The 6,540-nt window shown below is 38.8% G+C and overlaps 1 pseudogene; it reads left to right on the top strand.

Annotated features, from left to right (window-relative positions):
- Positions 1 to 273: 273 nt before the first annotated feature.
- LOC102264393 (ATP synthase subunit f, mitochondrial pseudogene) lies at positions 274 to 535 on the top strand (annotated as a pseudogene).
- The last annotated feature ends 6,005 nt before the right edge of the window (positions 536 to 6,540 follow it).

Consider the following 6,540-nt stretch of genomic DNA (forward strand, 5'->3'; position numbering starts at 1 on the left):
CCAGAGATCATTGTGTTATTGAAGGGAAAAAGAGACCCTTGGATGGTTGTGAAGGAAGAAACAAGAAGCTGAAATACAGATTTGGATTCAAGTTATAAAATAGTCAGCAATAGAAAAATGTTTGTATCTGGGAAACATTCATCTCTTTTTCTGCATCAGATCATTCACAGTGGTGAGAAACCCGATGAAGAATGTGGGAAGGCTTTTTGTTGTGCCTCAAACCTTGCTCAACACAGAAGAGTTCATATTGGAGCAGACTGCCAGGACTCCAAGATGGCATCAGTTGTGCCATTTAAGGAAAAGAAACTCCTGGATGTCAAATTAAGGGAGCTGTCAAGCTGGATACTAATGCGAGATTTCATCCCTAAAGGCATTGCTGGAGCATTTCAGAGAGGTTATTGCCAGTATTACAAGTTAAACATGAAGAAAGGGAGTGTTGCCGGGCTTTCTATGGTGCTGGCAGCTTACATGTTTTTCAACTGTTTGCCGTTCTTACAAGGAACTTAAACAAGAGCAGCCAAGCGAGTACCACTGAAGAGGGCATTCTGCATTCTTTGCTGGGCACCCCTGAATCCTTTCATAGCCTAGTGGAGATTTAATAGCCAATAAAAGATGACTGGTTAAAAAAAATCTCTCAGCAACTTTCATTTCAAGAAATATGAACTATGATCACCATTCTGTATATTATATCCCCATGAGTTAATTATTTTATAATTGGAAATTTGTAGCTTTTGGCCTCCTTCACACGTTTCAGCCACTGCCTCTGGCAGCCATTAGTTTCTTCTCTGTTATCTGTGGCTTTGGTTTCATCTTTTTTTTTTTTCTTTTTTCAGAGTCCATTTGTAAGTGAGATCATACAGTATTGGTATATGTCTTTCTCTGTCTGACTTCACTTAGTATAATTCATGTTGTCACAAATGGCAGAATTTCCTTCTTTTTATTATTGAATAATATTCAGTTGTATACATGCCACATTAAAAAAAAAAACACTCTCTTAATGATCTCTTGTTTCCATGACTTGCCAGTTGTAAAAAATGCTTCTTTGAACGCTGGAGTGCAGATATATTTTCAAGATAGTGATTTTGTTTCCTTTGGGTAAATACCAAAGGAACTGTTGGGTTATATGATAGTTCTAATTTTTTGAGGAATCTTCATACTGTTTTTCTTAATATCTGCACTAGTTGACATTCCCTCCAGCAGCATGGGGCTTCCTGGTGGCTCTCAGATGGTAAAGAATCTGACAGCTGTGTGGGAGACTCGGTTTTGATTCTTGGGTCAGCAAGATCCCCTGGAGAAGGGAATGACAACCCACTCCAGTTTTCTTGCCTGGAGAATTCCATGAACAAAGGAACCTTGTGGGCTACAGTCTGTGGGGTTGCAAAGAGTTGGATACGACTGAGCAAACGAACACACACACAGACACGTACCAACAGGACATAAGGGCTCCCTTTTCTCCATGTTCTTGCCAACATTTGTTATTTCTTGTTTTTTTGGTAATAGCCATTCTTACAGATGTGAGGTGATATTTTATTGTAGTTTTGATGTGCATTTCCCTGATGATTGCACTCATCTCACACTCTAGGAAAGAAATGCTCAAAGTTCTCCAAGTCAGGCTTCAGCAATATGTGAACTGTGAACTTCTAGATGTTCAAGCTGGTTTTAGAAAAGGCAGAGGAACCATAGATCAAATTGCCAACATCTGCTGGATCATGGAAAAAGCAAGAGAGTTCCAGAAGAACATCTATTTCTGCTTTATTGACTATGCCAAAGCCTTTGACTGTGTGGATCACAATAAACTGGAAAATTCTGAAAGAGATGGGAATACCAGACCACCTGACCTGCCTCTTGAGAAACCTGTATGCAGGTCAGGAAGCAACAGTTAGAACTGGCCATGGAACAACAGACTGGTTCCAATAAAGGAGTATGTCAAGGCTGTATATTGTCACCCTGCTTATTTAACTTCTATGCAGAGTACATCATGAGAAACGTTGGGCTGGATGAAGCACAAGGAGGAATCAAGATTGCCGGGAGAAATATCAATAACCTCAGATATGCAGGTTATTGACACCACCCTTATGGCAGAAAATGAAGAACTGAAGAGCCTCTTGATGAAAGTGAAAGAAGAGAGTGAAAAAATTGGCTTAAAGCTCAACATTCAGAAAACGAAGATCATGGCATCCGGTCCCACCACTTCATGGGAAATAGATGGGGAAACAGTGGAAACAGTGTCAGACTTTATTTTGGGGGGCTCCAAAATCACTGCAGATGGTGACTGCAGCCATGAAATTAAAAGACACTTACTCCTTGGAAGGAAAGTTATGACCAACTTAGACAGCATATTCAAAAGCAAAGACATTACTTTGCCAACAAAGGTCCATCTAGTCAAGGCTATGGTTTTTCCAGTGGTCATGTATGGATGTGAGAGTTGGACTATAAAAAAAGCTGAGCGCCGAAGAATTGATGCTTTTGAACTGTGGTTTTGGAGAAGACTCTTGAGAGTCCCTTGGACTGCAAGGATATCCAACCGGTCCATTCTAAAGGAGATCAGACCTGGGTGTTCATTGGAAGGACTGATGTTGAAGCTGAAACTCCAATACTTTGGCCACCTGATGCGAAGAGCTGACTCATTTGAAAAGACCTTGATGCTGGGAAAGATTGAGGGCAGGAGGAGAAGGGGACGACAGAGGATGAGATGGTTGGATGGCGTCACTGACTCAATGGACATGGGTTTGGGTGGACTCTGGGAGTTGGTGAAGGACAGGGAGGCTTGGCGTGCTGCGGTTCATGAGGTTGCAAAGAGTAGGACACGACTGAGCAATTGAACTGAACTGAACTGATGATTAGTGATGTTGAGCACCTTTTCCTGTACCTGTTGGCCATATTTATGTCTTCTTTGGAAAAATGTCTATTCAGGGTCTCTCCTCATTTTTAATTGGATTGTTTGCTTTTCTGTTAAGTTGTATAAAGGTTTTTAATAAATATATTGTAGATTATAAATCAGTTTATGCTCCAATAGAAAATAAAGGTGGAAAAGAAGTTAGATTTAAAACACTGCAAATTTTCTTTTTTTTAAATTTTATTTTATTTTTAAACTTTACATATTTGTATTAGTTTTGCCAAATATCAAAATGAACCCGCCACAGGTATACATGTGTTCCCCATCCTGAACCCTCCTCCCTCCTCCCTCTCCATACCATCCCTCTGGGTTGTCCCAGTGCACTAGCCCCAAGCATCCAGTATCGTGCATCAAACCTGGACTGGCATCTCGTTTCATACATGATATTTTACATGTTTCAATGCCATTCTCCCAAATCTTCCCACCCTCTCCCTCTCCCACAGAGTCCATAAGACTGTTCTATACATCAGTGTCTCTTTTGCTGTCTCGTACACAGGGTTATTGTTACCATCTTTCTAAATTCCATATATATGCATTAGTATACTGTATTGGTGTTTTTCCTTCTGGGTTACTTCAGTCTGTATAATAGGCTCTAGTTTCATCCACCTCATTAGGACTGATTCAAATGTATTCTTTTTAATGGCTGAGTAATACTCCATTGTGTATATGTACCATAGCTTTCTTATCCATTCATCTGCTGATGGACACCTAGGTTGCTTCCATGTCCTGGGTATTATAAACAGTGCTGCGATGAACATTGGGGTACACGTGTCTCTTTCCCTTCTGGTTTCCTCAGTGTGTATGCCCAGCAGTGGGATTGCTGGATCATAAGGCAGTTCTATTTCCAGTTTTTTAAGGAATCTCCACACTGTTCTCCATAGTGGCTGTACTAGTTCGCATTCCCACCAACAGTGTAAGAGGGTTCCCTTTTCTCCACACCCTCTCCAGCATTTATTACTTGTAGACTTTAAAATGGACAACCTGGAAGAAATGGACAAATTCTTAGAAAAGTACAACTTTCCAAAACTCGACCAGGAAGAAATAGAAAATCTTAACAGACCCATCACAAGCATGGAAATTGAAACTGTAATAAAAAATCTTCCAGCAAACAAAAGCCCAGGTCCAGACGGCTTCACAGCTGAATTCTACCAAAAATTTAGAGAAGAGCTAACACCTATCCTGCTCAAACTCTTCCAGAAAATTGCAGAGGAAGGTAAACTTCCAAACTCATTCTATGAGGCCTAATGAGCACCCTAATACCAAAACCTGACAAAGATGCCACAAAAAAAGAACACTACAGGCCAATATCACTGATGAACATAGATGCAAAAATCCTTAACAAAATATTAGCAATCAGAATCCAACAACACATTAAAAAGATCATACACCATGACCAAGTGGGCTTTATCCCAGGGATGCAAGGATTCTTCCATATCCGCAAATCAATCAATGTAATACACCACATTAACAAATTGAAAAACAAAAACCATATGATTATCTCAATAGATGCAGAGAAAGCCTTTGACAAAATTCAACATCCATTTATGATAAGAACTCTCCAGAAAGCAGGAATAGAAGGAACATACCTCAACATAATAAAAGCTATATATGACAAACCCACATCAAACATTATCCTCAATGGTGAAAAATTGAAAGCATTTCCTCTAAAGTCAGGAACAAGACAAGGGTGCCCACTTTCACCATTACTATTCAACATAGTTTTGGAAGTTTTGGCCACAGCAATCAGAGCAGAAAAAGAAATAAAAGGAATCCAAATTGGAAAAGAAGAAGTCAAACTCTCACTATTTGCAGATGACATGATCCTCTACATAGAAAACCCTAAAGACTCCACCAGAAAATTACTAGAACTAATCAATGACTGTAGTAAAGTTGCAGGATATAAAATCAACACACAGAAATCCCTTGCATTCCTATACACTAATAATGAGAAAACAGAAAGAGAAATTAAGGAAACAATTCCATTCACCATTGCAACAGAACGAATAAAATACTTAGGAATATATCTACCTAAAGAAATTAAAGACCTATATATAGAAAACTATAAAACACTGGTGAAAGAAATCAAAGAGGACACTAATAGATGGAGAAATATACCAGGTTCATGGATTGGAAGAATCAATATAGTGAAAATGAGTATACTACCCAAAGCAATTTATAGATTCAATGCAATCCCTATCAAGCTACCAACGGTATTCTTCACAGAGCTAGAACAAATAATTTCACAATTTGTATGGAAAGACAAAAAACCTCGAATAGCCAAAGCGATCTTGAGAAAGAAGAATGGAACTGGAGGAATCAACCTACCTGACTTCAGGCTCTACTACAAAGCCACAGTTATCAAGACAGTATGGTACTGGCACAAAGACAGAAATATAGATCAATGGAACAAAATAGAAAGCCCAGAGATAAATCCACGCACATATGGACACCTTATCTTTGACAAAGGAGGCAAGAATATACAATGGATTAAAGACAATCTCTTTAACAAGTGGTGCTGGGAAATCTGGTCAACCACTTGTAAAAGAATGAAACTAGAACACTTTCTAACACCATATACAAAAATAAACTCAAAATGGATTAAAGATCTAAACGTAAGACCAGAAACTATAAAACTCCTAGAGGAGAACATAGGCAAAACACTCTCTGACATACATCACAGCAGGATCCTCTATGACCCACCTCCCAGAATATTGGAAATAAAAGCAAAAATAAACAAATGGGACCTAATTAACCTTAAAAACTTCTGCACATTGAAGGAAACTATTAGCAAGGTGAAAAGACAGCCTTCAGAATGGGAGAAAATAATAGCAAATGAAGCAACTGACAAACAACTAATCTCAAAAATATACAAGCAACTCCTACAGTTCAACTCCAGAAAAATAAATGACCCAATCAAAAAATGGGCCAAAGAACTAAATAGACATTTCTCCAAAGAAGACATACAGATGGCTAACAAACCCATGAAAAGATGCTCAACATCACTCATTATCAGAGAAATGCAAATCAAAACCACTATGAGGTACCATTTCACACCAGTCAGAATGGCTGCGATCCAAAAGTCTACAAGTAATAAATGCAAATTTTCTTTAGTCGTTTGGCTATCATATTATACTTTAAATAATTTTGAAGTTGTTTACATGATCAGTTTTTACTTCCTTGGAAGTAATGAATTTCATTTTGCTGCCTCTTACTGTTGTAATGGGTTCCCTGGGGGCTCAGATGGTAAAGAATTTGCCTGAAATGTGGGAGACCCAGCTTTGATCCCTGGGTTGGGAAGATCCCCTGGAGAAGGGAATGGCAACCCACTCCAGTATTCTTGCCTGGAAAATCCCATGGACAGAGGAGTCTGGTGGGCTGTGGTCCACAGGACTGCAAGGAGTCGGACACAACTGAAACCACTTAGCATGCACTCATTGTTGTAATATGCTTTTTTTCAAATTAGTAAATTCATCATTGCCGTGAAAGAAAAGATCCTCCTCTCAGAGTCTTGGCAATAAGTTTAGTACTTTGTACTAACTTTGAAATGTTATATAGGATTACCAATTTTCTTATTTCTAGAAATAAAGTAAGCAAAGATGGTCTTACTGACTTATTGTCACTTGAACATGGTCATTGAACATTTT

Source organism: Bos mutus, chromosome 2 (assembly GCF_027580195.1).
Source record: "Bos mutus isolate GX-2022 chromosome 2, NWIPB_WYAK_1.1, whole genome shotgun sequence".
NCBI classification, from domain to species: Eukaryota; Metazoa; Chordata; class Mammalia; order Artiodactyla; family Bovidae; genus Bos; species Bos mutus.